This window comes from Rattus norvegicus, chromosome 5, assembly GCF_036323735.1.
Source record: "Rattus norvegicus strain BN/NHsdMcwi chromosome 5, GRCr8, whole genome shotgun sequence".
NCBI lineage: Eukaryota > Metazoa > Chordata > Mammalia > Rodentia > Muridae > Rattus > Rattus norvegicus.
The window spans coordinates 27,108,030-27,130,663 of record NC_086023.1 but is presented as its reverse complement, the minus strand read 5'-3'; the positions used below and the strand labels follow the sequence as shown (position 1 = coordinate 27,130,663).

Below are 22,634 nucleotides of genomic sequence, written 5' to 3'. Positions count from 1 at the left end.
GGAAAGCATTTTTAAAATGTTTCAAAACAGTACAACATCTAGTACGTGCAGACGTACTTAGATAAGCAACATTCTAATAGGACCTATAGTCAAAATTATAGGCGGTGATAGTCTCTGCATAGTAGAATTTTCAATTTTTTTTACTGAATTTTCTAGTCTTTTTTTTAAAATATTGTTTAAAAAAAGGAACATATTGTCTATGCAACAAAATGGAGGGAGGTAATTAAAACACAGTTCATTTAGAATCTTAGCAGGGATGCTCGGTGCTGGGCTATACTCAGAATTGTGTACACACACACACACAGAGAGAGAGAGAGAGAGAGAGAGAGAGAGAGAGAGAGGCCTTAAAACAGTCACTTAAAGAAAATCCCCGCTTCGCTTCCAGACCCCCTTCTGCACGCATGCGCTGCACTGCTGATTTCTCCGTGAGAGCCACCCTAGTCGACCGTACATTTGGAATCAAAGGCAGGCATCCGTGTCACTGCTCAGTTCTGAGGAGTCAGGTTCTTGCAGGGACAGGCTGCCACTGCACTCGGTTCTGGCGCTTTGGCGCCACCGGCACGACTCACAGAAAATGTGAGCGAGAGATAAATGAGGCATAGCAAGAAGGCTGTGGAAGCCAACACATCATCCAGCACGTGAGGAGCTAGAAGACGATTACATGTGCCGGGAGATAGAGAAATGTACGGCTTGAGAAAGCCACCCTGGACTCCTCCAGGCAAGCTGTGTGAAAGGAAATTAAGAAATGTGATATAGAAGATATCAAATGTATGGGTGATTTCACGTTGCTACCGCTACACTACCTCCCTAGGAAAAAGAAAGTCGTCCTGGGTACTGTCCTCAGTTCAGCTGAGATTACAATCACATAACCATCTTCACACACTGAACAGAAACGTCTAAACAGCAGTTCATGATTAAGTGAACAAGGAGCCTAAAGTGTTCCTGATTTGGGAAGATCATTCTTGGGGAAAATGAGGACTGGTCCACCCATTACAGACTTTTCCAGTGGTTTGCTAGCTTTCTTTGCTTTTTCAGATAAGTCCTTGTTCTATATGTCATTATCCTGCCAAGAAGGCCACTCTGATACAATTCACAAGCTCTTTAGACTTGGATAAAATTATAATAGGATATTTTGTCATAAGTAACAAGAGTCTCCGTCTGTTGTGTGTAATTGTTGAATACACACTTGTTCCTTCCTTCTTGGGACCTCTCCCCGAGTTCCTTCCTGGCTATGTTCCGAGAACAGCTGCCGCCATGTTGCCAGCTGGCATTTTCCCAAGAACACCACCAGATCCTTTCCTTTAGCTTTGCTAAGCCACCCAACAACTGACCCTCCTGAGAACTCCTGAAGCTACCGCTGTTGTTTCACCAACCGACCACCCCGGCGGCCCACTTTCTCCTGCCCACCCGAGTAGCTGCGGATGGAAAACACCAGACAACCTTAATATTTTAAAATCAGCCAGATAATACAACTCCTGGGCACAAATTCTATTATCCTAAACTCATCAGCTATTCTATATCAGAATTTTTCCGGTGGCAGAGGCCACCACAGGTTCTAACAGCCTCCAGGCCTACATTGGGTCTGTGCTCCTCTCTCCAATGCCTGACTGGAAAAACCCCTTTCTCTGCTAGGCTCCTCCTTTTCCTCCTAGGACCCGGAAATCCCGCCTCTATATCTTTGGCTTCTGCTGTCTTTATTGACCCAATCAAGAAACAATTAGGGAACGTCCTCCTACATTAGTCAGCATTTAATAAAAGTATATTGTAAGCCAAGCACAATAAGAAAAACTTTGAAGTCTGGGTGTGGTGGCTCATACCTGTGACCCCAGCACTCTGGAGACAGAAATAGAAAATTCTCTGGAAGTTTGAGGTCTGCAGAGACTACATTCTGAATTCCAGGGCAGCCAGGGCAGCATAGTGAGTCCCTATCTCAGAAGAAAGGAACTTTCAAACATGTTTTTAATCTTATGACAGTGCCTTATTCATTATATAGCATGTACTTGTTCAGTGCCTATCTCTTTAGAGGAAGAGAAATTGTATGGCAAGCACGTTGCCCATATTCTTGTTATTCAATAATATTTGAATAGATGAACGTATTTATGATTCTCAAATCTATTCTCTTATCAGTCTGAAATATTCCCTTTCTAATATCAGAATCATATTTTGAAGATCAGGAATTATCGGTCAAGTCACATAGTGGAAAAGAAACGAAAGCCACAAAATTGTTGTTTAAATTGTTCTGAAGTAAAAAAGGAAAAAATACCATAGAGATAGTCTCGTTAGAAGTTACTGTTTAAAAATACTTTAATTGGATCCCGGCCCGCAGCAGCTCTCTACTCCCAAACCCCGTGGGAGAGAGACCTCACCGCCTGGTCAGGTGGGCACTCCCGAGGCTGCAGAGCGGAGGAGACCACCAACACTGCCCACCCCTGCCCACATCCCTGGCCCAAGAGGAAACTGTATAAGGCCTCTGGGTTCCCGTAGGGGAGGGCCCAGGAGCCGCAGGACCCCTGCGCCTGAGACACCGCCGGAACCTGAAGGAAGCAGACCGGATAAACAGTTCTCTGCACCCAAATCCCGTGGGAGGGAGAGCTAAACCTTCAGAGAGGCAGACACGCCTGGGAAACCAGAAGAGACTGCACTCTGCACACATATCTCGGACGCCAGAGGAAAACACCAAACGCCATCTGGAAACCTGGTGCACGGAAGCTCCCGGAAAGGGCGGCGCACATCTTCCTGGTTGCTGCCGCCGCAGAGAGCTCGTGGGCAGCACCCCGCGAGCAAACTTGAGCCTCGGGACCACAGGTAAGACCAACTTTTCTGCTGCTATTGACCTGCTTGGTGAACTCAAGACACAGGCCCACAGGAACAGCTGAAGACCTGTAGAGAGGAAAAACTACACGCCTGAAAGCAGAACACTCTGTCCCCATAACTGGCTGAAAGAAAACAGGAAAACAGGTCTACAGAACTCCTGGCACACAGGCTTATAGGACAGTCTAGCCACCGTCAGAAATAGCAGAACAAAGTAACACTAGAGACAATCTGATGACGAGAGGCAAGCGGCAGGAACCCAAGCAACAGAAACCAAGACTACATGGCATCGTCGGAGCCCAATTCTCCCACCAAAATAAACATGGAATATCCAAACACACCAGAAAAGCAAGATCTAGTTTCAAAATCATATTTGATCATGATGCTGGAGGACTTCAAGAAAGACGTGAAGAACTCACTTAGAGAACAAGTAGAAGCGTCCAGAGAGGAATCGCAAAAATGCCTGAAAGAATTCCAGGAAAACATAAATAAACAAGTAGAAACCCATAGAGAGGAGACACAAAATTCCCTGAAAGAATTCCAGGAAAGCACAATCAAACAGTTGAAGGAATTAAAAATGGAAATAGAAGCAATCAAGAAAGAACACATGGAAACAACCCTGGATATAGAAAATCAAAAGAAGAGACAAGGAGCTGTAGATTCAAGCTTCACCAACAGAATACAAGAGATGGAAGGGAGAATCTCAGGAGCAGAAGATTCCATAGAAATCATTGACTCAACTGTCAAAGGTAATGTAAAGCAGAAAAAGCTACTGGTCCAAAACATACAGGAAATCCAGGACTCAATGAGAAGATCAAACCTAAGGATAATAGGTATAGAAGAGAGTGAAGACTCCCAGCTCAAAGGACCAGTAAATATCTTCAACAAAATCATAGAAGAAAACTTCCCTAACCTAAAAAAAGAGATACCCATAAGCATACAAGAAGCCTACAGAACTCCAAATAGATTAGACCAGAAAAGAAACACCTCCCGTCACATAATTGTCAAAACACCAAACGCACAAAATAAAGAAAGAATATTAAAAGCAGTAAGGGAAAAAGGTCAAGTAACATATAAAGGCAGACCTATCAGAATCACACCAGACTTTTCGCCAGAAACTATGAAGGCCAGAAGATCTGGACAGATGTCATACAGACCCTAAGAGAACACAAATGCCAGCCCAGGTTACTGTATCCTGCAAAACTCTCAATTAACATAGATGGAGAAACCAAGATATTCCATGACAAAAACAAATTTACACAATATCTTTCTACAAATCCAGCACTACAAAGGATAATAAATGGTAAAGCCCAACATAAGGAGGCAAGCTATACCCCAGAAGAAGCAAGAAATTAATCATCTTGGCAACAAAACAAAGAGAAGAAAAGCACACAAACATAACCTCACATCCAAATATGAATATAACAGGAAGCAATAATCACTATTCCTTAATATCTCTCAACATCAATGGCCACAACTCCCCAATAAAAAGACATAGATTAACAAACTGGATACGCAACGAGGACCCTGCATTCTGCTGCCTACAGGAAACACACCTCAGAGACAAAGACAGACACTACCTCAGAGTGAAAGGCTGGAAAACAACTCTCCAAGCAAATGGTCAGAAGAAGCAAGCTGGAGTAGCCATTCTAATATCAAATAAAATCAATTTTCAATTAAAAGTCATCAAAAAAGATAAGGAAGGACACTTCATATTCATCAAAGGAAAAATCCACCAAGATGAACTCTCAATCCTAAATATCTATGCCCCAAATACAAGGGCACCTACATACGTAAAAGAAACCTTACTAAAGCTCAAAACACACATTGCACCTCACACAATAATAGTGGGAGATTTCAACACCCACTCTCATCAATGGACAGATCATGGAAACAGAAATTAAACAGAGACGTAGACAGACTAAGAGAAGTCATGAGCCAAATGGACTTAACGGATACTTATAGAACATTCTATCCTAAAGCAAAAGGATATACCTTCTTCTCAGCTCCTCATGGTACTTTCTCAAAAACTGACCATATAGTTGGTCAAAAAACGGGCCTCATCAGGTACAGAAAGATAGAAATAATCCCATGCGTGCTATCAGACAACCACGGCCTAAAACTGGTCTTCAATAACAATAAGGGAAGAATGCCCACATATACGTGGAAATTGAACAGTGCTCTACTCAATGATAACCTAGTCAAGGAAGAAATAAAGAAAGAAATTAAAAACTTTTTAGAATTTAATGAAAATGAAGGTACAACATACCCAAACTTATGGGACACAATGAAAGCTGTGCTAAGAGGAAAACTCATAGCGCTGTGTGCCTGCAGAAAGAAACAGGAAAGAGCATATGTCAGCAGCTTGACAGCACACCTAAAAGCTCTATTGCAAAAAGAAGCAAATACACCCAAGAGGAGTAGAAGGCAGGAAATAATCAAACTCAGAGCTGAAATCAACCAAGTAGAAACAAAAAGGACCATAGAAAGAATCAACAGAACCAAAAGTTGGTTCTTTGAGAAAATCAACAAGATAGATAAACCCTTAGCCAGACTAATGAGAGGACCCAGAGAGTGTGTCCAAATTAACAAAATCAGAAATGAAAAGGGAGACATAACTACAGATTCAGAGGAAATTCAAAAAATCATCAGATCTTACTATAAAAACCTATATTCAACAAAACTTGAAAATCTACAGGAAATGGACAATTTCCTAGACAAATACCAGGTACCGAAGTTAAATCAGGAACAAATAAACCAGTTAAAAAAACCCCATAACTCCTAAGGAAATAGAAGCAGTCATTAAAGGTCTCCCAACCAAAAAGAGCCCAGGTCCAGATAGGTTTAGTGCAGAATTCTATCAAACCTTCATAGAAGACCTCATACCAATATTATCCAAACTATTCCACAAAATTGAAACAGATGGATCACTCCCAAATTCCTTCTATGAAGCCACAATTACTCTTATACCTAAACCACACAAAGACCCAACAAAGAAAGAGAACTTCAGACCAATTTCCCTTATGAATATCGACGCAAAAATACTCAATAAAATTCTGGCAAACCGAATCCAAGAGCACATCAAAACAATCATCCACCATGATCAAGTAGGCTTCATCCCAGGCATGCAGGGATGGTTTAATATACGGAAAACCATCAACGTGATCCATTATATAAACAAACTGAAAGAACAAAACCACATGATCATTTCATTAGATGCTGAGAAAGCATTTGACAAAATTCAACACCCCTTCATGATAAAAGTCCTGGAAAGAATAGGAATTCAAGGCCCATAACTAAACATAGTAAAAGCCATATACAGCAAACCAGTTGCTAACATTAAACTAAATGGAGAGAAACTTGAAGCAATCCCACTAAAATCAGGGACTAGGCAAGGCTGCCCACTCTCTCCCCACTTATTCAATATAGTTCTTGAAGTTCTAGCCAGAGCAATCAGACAACAAAAGGAGGTCAAGGGGATACAGATCGGAAAAGAAGAAGTCAAAATATCACTATTTGCAGATGATATGATAGTTTATTTAAGTGATCCCAAAAGTTCCACCAGAGAACTACTAAAGCTGATAAACAACTTCAGCAAAGTGGCTGGGTATAAAATTAACCCAAATAAATCAGTAGCCTTCCTCTACACAAAAGAGAAACAAGCCAAGAAAGAAATTAGGGAAACGACACCCTTCATAATAGACCCAAATAATATAAAGTACCTCGGTGTGACTTTAACCAAGCAAGTAAAAGATTTGTACAATAAGAACTTCAAGACACTGAAGAAAGAAATTGAAGAAGACCTCAGAAGATGGAAAGATCTCCCATGCTCATGGATTGGCAGGATTAATATAGTAAAAATGGCCATTTTTACCAAAAGCGATCTACAGATTCAATGCAATCCCCATCAAAATACCAATCCAATTCTTCAAAGAGTTAGACAGAACAATTTGCAAATTCATCTGGAATAACAAAATACCCAGGATAGCTAAAACTATCCTCAACAATAAAAGGACTTCAGGGGGAATCACTATCCCTGAACTCAAGCAGTATTACAGAACAATGGTGATAAAAACTGCATGGTATTGGTACAGAGACAGACAGATACACCAATGGAATAGAATTGAAGACCCAGAAATGAACCCACACACCTATGGTCACTTGATTTTTGACAAAGGAGCCAAAACCATCCAAAGGAAAAAAGATAGCATTTTCAGCAAATGGTGCTGGTTCAACTGGAGGTCAACATGTAGAAGAATGCAGATCGATCCATGCTTATCACACTGTACAAAGCTTAAGTCCAAGTGGATCAAGGACCTCCACATCAAACCAGACACACTCAAACTAATAGAAGAAAAACTAGGGAAGCATCTGGAACACATGGGCACTGGAAAAAATTTTCTGAACAAAACACCAATGGCTTATGCTCTAAGATCAAGAATCGACAAATGGGATCTCATAAAACTGCAAAGCTTCTGTAAGGCAAAGGACACTGTGGTTAGGACAAAACGGCAACCAACAGATTGGGAAAAGATCTTTACCAATCCTACAACAGATAGAGCCCTTATATCCAAAATATACAAAGAACTCAAGAAGTTAGACCGCAGGGAGACAAATAACCCTATTAAAAAATAGGGTTCAGAGCTATACAAAGAATTCACAGCTGAGGAATGCCGAATGGCTGAGAGACACCTAAAGAAATGTTCAACATCTTTAGTCATAAGGGAAATGCAAATCAAAACAACCCTGAGATTTCACCTCACACCAGTGAGAATGGCTAAGATCAAAAACTCAGGTGACAGCAGATGCTGGCCAGGATGTGGAGAAAGAGGAACACTCCTCCATTGTTGGTGGGATTGCAAACTGTACAACCATTCTGGAAATCAGTCTGGAGGTTCCTCAAAAAATTGGACATTGAACTGCCTGAGGATCCAGCTATCCCTCTCTTGGGCCTATACCCAAAAGATGCCCCAACATATAAAAAAGACACGTGCTCCACTATGTTCATCGCAGCCTTATTTATAATAGCCAGAAAATGGAAAGAACCCAGATGCCCTTCAACAGAGGAATGGATACAGAAAATGTGGTACATCTACGCAATGGAATATTACTCAGCTATCAAAAACAACGGCTTTATGAAATTCGTAGGCAAATGGTTGGAACTGGAAAATATCATCCTGAGTGAGCTAACCCAATCACAGAAAGACATACATGGTATGCATTCATTGATAAGTGGCTATTAGCCCAAATGCTTGAATTACCCTAGATCCCTAGAACAAACGAAACTCAAGACGGATGATCAAAATGTGAATGCTTCACTCCTTCTTTAAAAGGGGAACAAGAATACCCTTGTCAGGGAAGAGAGAGGCAAAGATTAAAACAGAGACTGAAGGAACACCCATTCAGAGCCTGCCCCACATGTGGCCCATACATATACAGCCACCCAATTAGACAAGATGGATGAAGCAAAGAAGTGCAGACCGACAGGAGCCGGATGTAGATCGCTCCTGAGAGACACAGCCAGAATACAGCAAATACAGAGGCGAATGCCAGCAGCAAACCACTGAACTGAGAATAGGACCCCCGTTGAAGGAATCAGAGAAAGAACTGGAAGAGCTTGAAGGGGCTCGAGACCCCATATGTACAACAGTGCCAAGCAACCAGAGCTTCCAGGGACTAAGCCACTACCTAAAGACTATACATGGACTGACCCTGGACTCTGACCTCATAGGCAGCAATGAATATCCTAGTAAGAGCACCAATGGAAGGGGAAGCCCTGGGTCCTGCTAAGACTGAACCCCCAGTGAACTAGACTGTTGGGGGGAGGGCGGCAATGGGGGGAGGGTTGGGAGGGGAACACCCATAAGGAAGGGGAGGGGGATGTTTGCCCGGAAACCAAAGAATTATTATTAAGTATTAAATAAATTTAAAAAAAACAATACTTGGTGTTTACCGGAAGTCCCACACCCGCAGATCCCGGCCCACAGCAGCTCTCTGCTCCCAAACCCCGTGGGGGAGAGACCTAACCGCCTGATCAGGTGGGCACTCCTGAGGCTGCAAAGCAGAGGAGACCACCAACACTGCCCACCCCTGCCCACATCCCTGGCCCAAGAGGAAACTGTATAAGGCCTCTGGGTTCCCGTAGGGGAGGGCCCAGGAGTGGCAGGACCCCTGCGCCTGAGACACCGCCGGAATCTGAAGGAAACAGACCGGATAAACAGTTCTCTGCACCCAAATCCCGTGGGAGGGAGAGCTAAACCTTCAGAGAGGCAGACACGCCTGGGAAACCAGAAGAGACTGCACTCTGTGCACATCCAGACGCCAGAGGAAAACACCAAAGGTCATCTGGAACCCTGGTGCACAGAGGCTCCTGGAAAGAGCGGCGCAGATCTTCCCGGTTGCTGCCGCCGCGGAGAGGACTTAGGCAGTACCCCACGAGCAAACTTGAGCCTTGGAACCACAGGTAGGACCAACTTTTCCCCTGCAAGTAACCTGCCTGGTGAACTCAAGACACAGGCCCACAGGAACAGCTGAAGACCTGTAGAGAGGAAAAACTACACACCCGAAAGCAGAACACTCTGTCCCCATAACTGGCTGAAAGAAAACAGGAAAACAGGTCTACAGCACTCCTGACACACAGGCTTATAGGACAGTCTAGCCACGGTCAGAAATAGCAGAACAAAGTAACACTAGAGATAATCTGATGGGGAGAGGCAAGCGCAGGAACCCAAGCAACAGATACCAAGACTACATGGCATCATCGGAGCCCAATTCTCCCACCAAAGCAAACACGGAATATCCAAACACACCAGAAAAGCAAGATCTAGTTTCAAAATCATATTTGATCATGATGCTGGAGGACTTCAAGAAAGACGTGAAGAACTCACTTAGAGAACAAGTAGAAGCGTCCAGAGAGGAATCGCAAAAATGCCTGAAAGAATTCCAGGAAAACACAATCAAACAGTTGAAGGAATTAAAAATGGAAATAGAAGCAATCAAGAAAGAACACATGGAAACAACCCTGGATATAGAAAACCAAAAGAAGAGACAAGGAGCTGTAGATACAAGCTTCACCAACAGAATACAAGAGATGGAAGAGAGAATCTCAGGAGCGGAAGATTCCATAGAAATCATTGACTCAACTGTCAAAGATAATGTAAAGCAGAAAAAGCTACTGGTCCAAAACATACAGGAAATCCAGGACTCAATGAGAAGATCAAACCTAAGGATAATAGGTATAGAAGAGAGTGAAGACTCCCAGCTCAAAGGACCAGTAAATATCTTCAACAAAATCATAGAAGAAAACTTCCCTAACCTAAAAAAAGAGATACCCATAGGCATACAAGAAGCCTACAGAACTCCAAATAGATTGGACCAGAAAAGAAACACCTCCCGTCACATAATTGTCAAAACACCAAACGCACAAAATAAAGAAAGAATATTAAAAGCAGTAAGGGAAAAAGGTCAAGTAACATATAAAGGCAGACCTATCAGAATCACACCAGACTTTTCGCCAGAAACTATGAAGGCCAGAAGATCCTGGACAGATGTCATACAGACCCTAAGAGAACACAAATGCCAGCCCAGGTTACTGTATCATGCAAAACTCTCAATTAACATAGATGGAGAAACCAAGATATTCCATGACAAAACCAAATTTACACAATATCTTTCTACAAATCCAGCACTACAAAGGATAATAAAGGGTAAAGCCCAACATAAGGAGGCAAGCTATACCCTAGAAGAAGCAAGAAACTAATCATCTTGGCAACAAAACAAAGAGAAGAAAAGCACACAAACATAACCTCACATCCAAATATGAATATAACAGGAAGCAATAATCACTATTCCTTAATATCTCTCAACATCAATGGCCTCAACTCCCCAATAAAAAGACATAGATTAACAAACTGGATACGCAATGAGGACCCTGCATTCTGCTGCCTACAGGAAACACACCTCAGAGACAAAGACAGACACTACCTCAGAATGAAAGGCTGGAAAACAAATTTCCAAGCAAAGGGTCAGAAGAAGCAAGCTGGAGTAGCCATTCTAACATCAAATAAAATCAATTTTCAATTAAAAGTCATCAAAAAAGATAAGGAAGGACACTTCATATTCATCAAAGGAAAAATCCACCAAGATGAACTCTCAATCCTCATCTTCGATTGGTTTATATACAAGTGTGCAATTTCTAGGCTTGAAAGTAAAATGATGCTATCTGGTGCTGGATAGAGGAGCCTTATTTTTTATTATGGCAGCTTGCTATTTTTGTAACATGGTGATTTGGTTGAACACAATAAAGTACAGTAGTAACTGATCTCCCCCTCTTCCTGGATGAGTGAGGAGATGATTAAATGTTGATGTCAGCATCCTTGAGCATATTCAGATGAGCTTCTGCTTCTGTTGAAAAGGATGCTGTGTTTGATTGTGGTCCAAAGCTTTGAAGCACTACTTGGCATCTCCTTCCTTGGAGGTCTCACTGTTTAAACATAACAGATTTGATAGCTTGTTGGTAAGGTGAGGTCCAGCTTGTCTCCACTAGGTCATCTTCATGTGAATCCGGTGGTTATACGGTTTTGTTCTAGCGATATTTCATTTTTTTAATAACGGTTTTAGCTGACATTCATGGAGAGAATGAATCCTTAGAACTGTGCCACTAGTGAAAGGAAATCCTGTCTAGAGTATGTTTCTTTATAAAGCTGTGTCACACCATCCTTTGGGCCCTCTGCTGGAAAAGTAGAATCAAGTCTCAAATAATGCCTTTTAAATTGTATCCTCTAGTATTATAGATGTAGGACAGTACTGTATCATACCTCTGTGGATGTAAAATAGCTTGTACCTGCTTTATGATACGTAGTAGTGACCGTGCTTTATCAGAGCTGTTTTTAATGATGTTGCTCAGAATGTTTTCTTTCCAGATGATGATTAAGAAGCTAATTTAAAAAAAAATGGTGCCCCACACCCGCGGATCCCGGCCCGCAGCAGCTCTCTGCTCCCAGACCCGGTGAGAGAGAGACCCAACCGCCTGGTCAGGTGGGCACTCCTGAGGCTGCAGAGCGGAAGAGACCACCAACACTGCTCACCCCTGCCCACATCCCTGGCCCAAGAGGAAACTGTATAAGGCCTCTGGGCTCCCGTGGGGGAGGGTCCAGGAGCGGCAGGACTTCTGCGCCTGAGACACCGCCGGAAACTGAAAGAAACAGACCGGATAAACAGTTCTCTGCACCCAAATCCCGTGGGAGGGAGAGCTAAACCTTCAGAGAGGCAGACAAGCCTGGGAAACCAGAAGAGACTGCTCCCTGCACACACATCTCGGACGCCAGAGGAAAAAGCCAAAGACCATCTGGAACCCTGGTGCACTGAAGCTCCCGGAAGGGGCGGCACAGGTCTTCCTGGTTGCTGCTGCTGCAGAGAGCCCCTGGGCAGCACCCCACGAGCGAACCTGAGCCTCGGGACCACAGGTAAGACCAAATTTTCTGCTGCAAGAAAGCTGCCTGGTGAACTCAAGACATAGGCCCACAAGAACAGCTGAAGACCTGTAGAGAGGAAAAACTACACGCCGGAAAGCAGAACACACTGTCCCCATAACTGACTGAAAGAGAGGAAAACAGGTCTACAGCACTCCTGACACACAGGCTTATAGGTCAGTCTAGCCACTGTCAGAAATAGCAGAACAAAGTAACACTAGAGATAATCTGATGGCGAGAGGCAAGCGCAGGAACCCAAGCAACAGAAACCAAGACTGCATGCCATCATCGGAGCCCAATTCTCCCGCCAAAACAAACATGGAATATCCAAACACACCAGAAAAGCAAGATCTAGTTTCAAAATCATATTTGATCATGATGCTGGAGGACTTCAAGAAAGACATGAACACACTTAGGGAAACACAGGAAATCATTAATAAACAAGTAGAGGCCTACAGAGAGGAATGGCAAAAATCCCTGAAAGAATTCCAGGAAAACACAATCAAACAGATGAAGGAATTAAAAATGGAAATAGAAGCAATCAAGAAAGAACACATGGAAACAACCCTGGATATAGAAAACCAAAAGAAGAGACAAGGAGCTGTAGATACAAGCTTCACCAACAGAATACAAGAGATGGAAGAGAGAATCTCAGGAGCGGAAGATTCCATAGAAATCATTGACTCAACTGTCAAAGATAATGTAAAGCGGAAAAAGCTACTGGTCCAAAACATACAGGAAATCCAGGACTCAATGAGAAGATCAAACCTAAGGATAATAGGTATAGAAGAGAGTGAAGACTCCCAGCTCAAAGGACCAGTAAATATCTTCAACAAAATCATAGAAGAAAACTTCCCTAACCTAAAAAAAGAGATACCCATAGGCATACAAGAAGCCTACAGAACTCCAAATAGATTGGACCAGAAAAGAAACACCTCCCGTCACATAATTGTCAAAACACCAAACGCACAAAATAAAGAAAGAATATTAAAAGCAGTAAGGGAAAAAGGTCAAGTAACATATAAAGGGAGACCTATCAGAATCACACCAGACTTCTCGCCAGAAACTATGAAGGCCAGAAGATCCTGGACTGATGTCATACAGACCCTAAGAGAACACAAATGCCAGCCCAGGTTACTGTATCCAGCAAAACTCTCAATTAACATAGATGGAGAAACCAAGATATTCCATGACAAAACCAAATTTACACAATATCTTTCTACAAATCCAGCACTACAAAGGATAATAAATGGTAAAGCCCAACATAAGGAGGCAAGCTATACCCTAGAAGAAGCAAGAAACTAATCGTCTTGGCAACAAAACAAAGAGAATGAAAGCACACAAACATAACCTCACATCCAAATATGAATATAAAGGGAAACAATAATCACTATTCCTTAATATCTCTCAATATCAATGGCCTCAACTCCCCAATAAAAAGACATAGATTAACAAACTGGATACGCAACGAGGACCCTGCATTCTGCTGCCTACAGGAAACACACCTCAGAGACAAAGACAGACACTACCTCAGAGTGAAAGGCTGGAAAACAACTTTCCAAGCAAATGGTCAGAAGAAGCAAGCTGGAGTAGCCATTCTAATATCAAATAAAATCAATTTCCAACTAAAAGTCATCAAAAAAGATAAGGAAGGACACTTCATATTCATCAAAGGAAAAATCCACCAAGATGAACTCTCAATCCTAAATATCTATGCCCCAAATACAAGGGCACCTACATACGTAAAAGAAACCTTACTAAAGCTCAAAACACACATTGCACCTCACACAATAATAGTGGGAGATTTCAACACCCCACTCTCATCAATGGACAGATCATGGAAACAGAAATTAAACAGTGATGTTGACAGACTAAGAGAAGTCATGAGCCAAATGGACTTAACGGATATTTATAGAACATTCTATCCTAAAGCAAAAGGATATACCTTCTTCTCAGCTCCTCATGGTACTTTCTCCAAAATTGACCATATAATTGGTCAAAAAACGGGCCTCAACAGGTACAGAAAGATAGAAATAATCCCATGCGTGCTATCGGACCACCACGGCCTAAAACTGGTCTTCAATAACAATAAGGGAAGAATGCCCACATATACGTGGAAATTGAACAATGCTCTACTCAATGATAACCTGGTCAAGGAAGAAATAAAGAAAGAAATTAAAAACTTCGTAGAATTTAATGAAAATGAAGATACAACATACTCAAACTTATGGGACACAATGAAAGCTGTGCTAAGAGGAAAACTCATAGCGCTGAGTGCCTGCAGAAAGAAACAGGAAAGAGCATATGTCAGCAGCTTGACAGCACACCTAAAAGCTCTAGAACAAAAAGAAGCAAATACACCCAGGAGGAGTAGAAGGCAGGAAATAATCAAACTCAGAGCTGAAATCAACCAAGTAGAAACAAAAAGGACCATAGAAAGAATCAACAGGACCAAAAGTTGGTTCTTTGAGAAAATCAACAAGATAGATAAACCCTTAGCCAGACTAACGAGAGGACACAGAGAGTGCGTCCAAATTAACAAAATCAGAAATGAAAAGGGAGACATAACTACAGATTCAGAGGAAATTCAAAAAATCATCAGATCTTACTATAAAAACCTATATTCAACAAAATTTGAAAATCTTCAGGAAATGGACTATTTCCTAGACAGATACCAGGTATCAAAGTTAAATCAGGAACAGATAAACCAGTTAAACAACCCCATAACTCCTAAGGAAATAGAAGCAGTCATTAAAGGTCTCCCAACCAAAAAGAGCCCAGGTCCAGATGGGTTTAGTGCAGAATTCTATCAAACCTTCATAGAAGACCTCATACCAATATTATCCAAACTATTCCACAAAATTGAAACAGATGGAGCCCTACCGAATTCCTTCTACGAATCTACAATTACTCTTATACCTAAACCACACAAAGACACAACAAAGAAAGAGAACTTCAGACCAATTTCCCTTATGAATATCGACGCAAAAATACTCAATAAAATTCTGGCAAACCGAATTCAAGAGCACATCAAAACAATCATCCACCATGATCAAGTAGGCTTCATCCCAGGCATGCAGGGATGGTTTAATATACGGAAAACCATCAACGTGATCCATTATATAAACAAACTGAAAGAACAGAACCACATGATCATTTCATTAGATGCTGAGAAAGCATTTGACAAAATTCAACACCCCTTCATGATAAAAGTCCTGGAAAGAATAGGAATTCAAGGCCCATACCTAAACATAGTAAAAGCCATATACAGCAAACCAGTTGCTAACATTAAACTAAATGGAGAGAAACTTGAAGCAATCCCACTAAAATCAGGGACTAGACAAGGCTGCCCACTCTCTCCCTACTTATTCAATATAGTTCTTGAAGTTCTAGCCAGAGCAATCAGACAACAAAAGGAGATCAAAGGGATACAGATCGGAAAAGAAGAGGTCAAAATATCACTATTTGCAGATGATATGATAGTATATTTAAGTGATCCCAAAAGTTCCACCAGAGAACTACTAAAGCTGATAAACAACTTCAGCAAAGTGGCTGGGTATAAAATTAACTCAAATAAATCAGTTGCCTTCCTCTATACAAAAGAGAAACAAGCCGAGAAAGAAATTAGGGAAACGACACCCTTCATAATAGACCCAAATAATATAAAGTACCTCGGTGTGACTTTAACCAAGCAAGTAAAAGATCTGTACAATAAGAACTTCAAGTCACTGAAGAAAGAAATTGAAGAAGACCTCAGAAGATGGAAAGATCTCCCATGCTCATGGATTGGCAGGATTAATATAGTAAAAATGGCCATTTTACCAAAAGCAATCTACAGATTCAATGCAATCCCCATCAAAATACCAATCCAATTCTTCAAAGAGTTAGACAGAACAATTTGCAAATTCATCTGGAATAACAAAAAACCCAGGATAGCTAAAGCTATCCTCAACAATAAAAGGACTTCAGGGGGAATCACTATCCCTGAACTCAAGCAGTATTACAGAGCAATAGTGATAAAAACTGCATGGTATTGGTACAGAGACAGACAGATAGACCAATGGAATAGAATTGAAGACCCAGAAATGAACCCACACACCTATGGTCACTTGATTTTTGACAAAGGAGCCAAAACCATCCAATGGAAAAAAGATAGCATTTTCAGCAAATGGTGCTGGTTCAACTGGAGGGCAACATGTAGAAGAATGCAGATCGATCCATGCTTATCACCCTGTACAAAGCTTAAGTCGAAGTGGATCAAGGACCTCCACATCAAACCAGACACACTCAAACTAATAGAAGAAAAACTAGGGAAGCATCTGGAACACATGGGCACTGGAAAAAATTTCCTGAACAAAACACCAATGGCTTATGCTCTAAGATCAAGAATTGACAAATGGGATCTCATAAAACTGCAAAGCTTCTGTAAGGCAAAGGACACTGTGGTTAGGACAAAACGGCAACCAACAGATTGGGAAAAGATCTTTACCAACCCTACAACAGATAGAGGCCTTATATCCAAAATATACAAAGAACTCAAGAAGTTAGACCGCAGGGAAACAACCCTATTAAAAAATGGGGTTCAGAGCTAAACAAAGAATTCACAGCTGAGGAATGCCGAATGGCTGAGAAACACCTAAAGAAATGTTCAACATCTTTAGTCATAAGGGAAATGCAAATCAAAACAACCCTGAGATTTCACCTCACACCAGTGCGATTGGCTAAGATCAAAAACTCAGGTGACAGCAGATGCTGGCGAGGTTGTGGAGAAAGAGGAACACTCCTCCATTGTTGGTGGGATTGCAGACTGGTAAAACCATTCTGGAAATCAGTCTGGAGGTTCCTCAGAAAATTGGACATTGAACTGCCTGAGGATCCAGCTATACCTCTCTTGGGCATATACCCAAAAGATGCCTCAACATATAAAAGAGACACGTGCTCCACTATGTTCATCGCAGCCTTATTTATAATAGCCAGAAAATGGAAAGAACCCAGATGCCCTTCAACAGAGGAATGGATACAGAAATTGTGGTACATCTACACAATGGAATACTACTCAGCTATCAAAAACAACGAGTTTATGAAATTCGTAGGCAAATGGTTGGAACTGGAAAATATCATCCTGAGTGAACTAACCCAATCACAGAAAGACATACATGGTATGCACTCATTGATAAGTGGCTATTAGCCCAAATGCTTGAATTACCCTAGATCCCTAGAACAAACGAAACTCAAGACGGATGATCAAAATGTGAATGCTTCACTCCTTCTTTAAATGAGGAAAAAGAATACCCTTGGCAGGGAAGGGAGAGGCAAAGATTAAAACAGAGACTGAAGGAACACCCATTCAGAGCCTGTCCCACATTTGGCCCATACATATACAGCCACCCAATTGGACTAGATGGATGAAGCAAAGAAGTGCAGACCGACAGGAGCCGGATGTAGATCGCTCCTGAGAGACACAGCCAGAATACAGCAAATACAGAGGCGAATGCCAGCAGCAAACCACTGAACTGAGAATAGGTCCCCTATTGAAGGAATCAGAGAAAGAACTGGAAGAGCTTGAAGGGGCTCGAGACCCCAAAAGTACAACAATGCCAAGCAACCAGAGCTTCCAGGGACTAAGCCACTACCTAAAGACTATACATGGACTGACCCTGGACTCTGACCTCATAGGTAGCAATGAATATCCTAGTAAGAGCACCAGTGGAAGGGGAAGCCCTGGGTCCTGCTAAGACTGAACCCCCAGTGAACTAGTCTATGGGGGGAGGGCAGCAATGGTGGGAGGGTTGGGAGGGGAACACCCATAAGGAAGGGGAGGGGGGAGGGGGATGTTTGCCCGGAAACCGGGAAAGGGAATAACACTCGAAATGTATATAAGAAATACTCAAGTTAATAAAAAAAAAAAAAAAAAAAAAAATGGTGCCAGGTACCACAAGAGTAACAGAACTGTGCTGTTTTCTCGGGTTTTGTTTTTTTGCTTTTTTTTTTTAATGGAGTGTGCTGGATGTCTCTACAGTTTTGTTCAGATGACTGCAGAACCTGGAAAAGCTGTTGCTGCTGTTGATGCATAACACACTGCTATTATTGGTCTTTTTATATAAATATAAATATATATATACAGATATATAATTTGAATTTTTTGAAACTTTACCTGTGCTGTCAACTTTGGAAAAAAGTATCCCCGTTTACTGTGTTGAGTTGGCACTGTACAGAAATTAACAGCCATATTGGTCTAGAAATGTTGAACTTAAGTTTTTTCCATTTGTACAGGGGTAACACACTGTATTAAATATGTAAGGTCTTATCTACGTGGGTTTGATTACAAAAACTAATAAAGTATTCTCTAAATTTAAAAAAAAAACAATACTTTAATTATCCACTTGTAAAGGAAGTGGTTTGCAGTCCTTCTGTCTGTGCAGTAGTGGCTCCCTGGGAAGTAGTTTGACGTCCTTCTGTCCATGCAGCCTTCCCATCATCTTCACTTCACTGTGTTCCTTCCCCACAGTGAACAGTTTCACACTTCTCCATTTTCCATTCCTCATGCAATCAGTTCTAGTAACCAATTTTGAATGAGATATATTGTATCTTTTCTAACACATCTAAAACTCCAAGAACACATGACTGCAGTGATAAAAGCAATTACTCTTTTTATTACTTAGCTCTCACTTAATGAATTAAGATTATTTTCTTTTTTATTTTATTTATTTTATGTATGTGAGTACACTGTAGCTATCTTCGGACACACCAGAAGAGGGCATCAGATCCCATTACAGATGGTTGTGAGCCACCATGTGGTTGCTGGGAATTGAACTCGGGACCTCTGGAAGAGCAGTCAGTGCTCTTAACCACTCCAGCCTGATTGTTTTTAATTTTAAGTAAACTCTAACTGAAAGGGGGAAACTTTTCCTTTTGAGTGAACATGTGAAAAGGGGAAGACCCAGGACCACAGACCACATGAGCACTGACTGTGTGTTCTATATCGTGAACATTCACTGAAATGGGCTAGGTACAAAGACACTTTATGTGTAAGAATAGCATATATGCAAATGACAGGAGACAAATGTAATACCAGCCAAATGTGTGATGATGTCAGCTTGAATTTCTCAAATTAACAATTTCCATTTCTCTCTCTCTCTCTCTCTCTCTCTCTCTCTCTCTCTCTCTCTCTCTCTCTCTCTCTTTCTGTCTGTCTGTCTCCTGACCTGAGAACTGACCAGAAGCTTGTTCAGCCCATCCAAAATTGCAAGTTCCAGATTCACTGTGAAATGCTGTCTCAAAAAATAATACTGGCCCTATAAACACTGTCTCAAAAAAATAATGCTGGTCCTATTACTCCCTCTTGGGTGGATGAAGAAACCCAGGGAACCCTATCTCCTACTGTTCAACTCTTGGTTATTGTTAGATTCTTGGGGAGGAGGAGAAAATATTTTTAGTTATATACCTATTGTTACCCCACCAGGATCTAACAGATAACCCCAAACTCATGATCACACAGACATCCTTAGTTAAACTCTGTAGACAATAAACAAACTGAATAGATATAGATATGAGAAAGAGATTTACAGAGAAGAATGGGGAGAGACAAGGGTAGTATTGGATGTAAGAGGGTAGGGTGAGAGTGGCCAGTGTATATTATGTGACTTGACAAAGAAAGCATTCAATTAATTATTAAAATGAGCAGAGAGAAGGTAGAGAGCAATAATAAAGAAATCCAGCATCAACTTATGGTCTACACACATGTGCAAAGATGAGTGTGTACGCACACAAACACACATGCGCGCACACACAAAACAGGACACACACACAAACAGGACACATACACACACACACACACACCAAAGAATGTTAATAGTATATGTCAATTGTTGGGTTTCTTAAAATCTTCTAGAGTTGTACTATTTTTTCTTTTCTCTCATTTCTTAGACATGTATGTCAAAATTTTCCACTATAATTCTTAATTATTTATGTATTAGTCACTTTCAGTTGCTGTGGTAAAAAAAAAACCAATGATCAACCGTGACTTATGGAAGAAAAACATTATTGTGTCCTACAGTTCCAGAGGAAGAGTCCATAACGGTGGTGGAAGCAGGGGCAACCTCACCATTGCATTCTTCACTTCCCATTGGCCATGTTTGTCCTTTGTTCTTCCTCCCTTTCTTTCCTCAGAATGAGCACTGTTCATAGTCAGTCCCCTCCTCCCCATTTGAAATGAACGCATATATTATGATTCAGTATTTATCTTTGCATCACAAACATCCATACATATATTTTCCAAATTTTAATATTAATTGATTCCTTTGTTCTCTTCTACTGTAACTCATAATTGAAAATACATTTGTTTCATTCAATACTTCCTACTTAACTTCTGCTTCTATACACATTACCTTGTATCTTCTTTATAACCCCTCAAGGTATCAGTTCAATTGTTAACTACACTATTCATTTAAATTAGCCCAAATGTTTAACATTTAATAAGTTTTCCTTTGCTTCTAACTAAACCTACTTTCTCCTACTTAAAATACATTCTGTAGAATTCTTCTTGTTGGAGAGATTCTCTGCCAAATTTTGTATCAAAAATACAAATACTATTGGAGCTCCAACTTCCTTCTGGTCTACCCCACTAGTTACAATCATGGATCAGCATGCCACTCCCCAGTCCCAGCAATTCCTGCCTCCCAAGAGGCCTGTTCCTACCCAAGTCAACTAGCTCCATTGTCTGGTCCACACCTCTACCTGAAATCAAGAATCTGTACTCCACACCCCAGCCCACAGCTCTGCCTACCTTTTGGGAGGTCTGCTGCCACCCAGAACAACCAGTCCCAAAGGCTTGCTACTCCCAGAAACTATCAGGCCAACCAATGCCAGAGACAATCAGATGGCTAAATGCAAGCACAAGAACACAATCAACAAAAGTGAGTGCAGTATGACACCGTCAGAACCCAGTTCTTCTACTACAGTAAGCCCCGGGTACCCTAACACAACTAAAGAGCAAGACTGTGACCTTAAATCTCATCTTATGAAGATAATAGAGGCCTTTAAAGAGGATATAAATAAATTCCTTAAAGAAATACAGAAAAATATAACCAAACAAGTAGAAGCCCTTGAAGAGGAAACAAACTCCTTAAAGAAAGACAGGAAAATATAACTAAACAGATGAAGAAAATGAATAAAACTGTTTGCGATTTTCATTTTTATTTCTAGCAATTCTATTTATCTGATGCTTTAGCTTCTTTTATAAATTACTTCAACCCTGCAGATTTCTTGACTTTCTTTAGCTTTCTTGTGTTTGTTTAATAAACTTTCAGGGTGGCTTGAGCCCCTGAAGGATGGTAGCAATAAGGAGCTCTTTGTATCACCCTACGGAACCAGAACTAGGCAGTGATGGGCAAGACCCCATCTTGACCAGGACTGCTTAGTCACAGATAGGCCTTGCATCTTGTCCTAATATAAAGTAGGGTGACTGTTTTATCTCTGATCCTTTCAGTGGCTGCTTTTACTTGCAATTATGTTCTTTGTTGTTTCTGCTCATTGTATTTCAAATGGCATGTGTCTGTGTGTCTGTCTGTGTTTGTGTGTGTGTGTGTCTGTGTCTGTGTTTGTGTGTGTGTGTGTGTGTGTGTGTGTGTGTGTGTGTTTATATAAGATATGAAGAGTGAAAAATGTAAAACCAGGCTTCACAAGGTAAAACATGTAACATGGCCTCTTCCCAGGGAAAGTAATTTCATCAGGACTGCCTTAATAAAAAAAGATATGCAGTTCTACACAAGAGCCAAGCCACACAAACTTGGGCTTCAATGCCTTGGGAGGGTTGGCCTACTAGTATAATAATAAGAGTCTAATCATTTATATCCACCGTTCACTTTGGTTGCTTATTCTGTTATTTCTACCACCTTGTTACATTTTTCCATCCCAACACCTTATAAAATCACCAAAATAAACACTTCAATTCCTCAGTCTCAGCAAATTATCTCAAGACGAAAGTGTCCCTGTGGTACACAAGCCATTTGTCTCTGAGTTGTGTTCTTTTACATTATTGGTTTGGGACTTTGCCAGTTCTTCAATATATTCATGAAGATGTATTTTAACATAGGTTATATGAACATATCACATATAGGAATAAGATGTATGACTTTATATAGGTTTTAAGATTTTTTCAGTGAGACAACCTAGGCCGGCTTCCAAGACATAAACTGGACGATCAAAGCCTAAAGGAGCCTATTAGGAGTGTGGTTCAAAACCCTGGCCTTTTACAGACAATTAAACTTATCTTGGTTCTACTCGTTGTAAAGTTTGCATAAAAATAAAATTGTATTACAACTATCTCACAGTATTTGACACAGAAAATGTGGA

The 22,634-nt window shown here is 41.1% G+C and overlaps 1 protein-coding gene across 2 annotated transcripts in view; it reads right to left on the bottom strand.

The window, feature by feature from the left end:
• Clvs1 (clavesin 1) overlaps positions 1-22,634 on the bottom strand; it is a 294,395-nt gene that overhangs the window by 270,986 nt on the left and 775 nt on the right. The gene's annotated exons all lie outside the window — the stretch shown is intronic.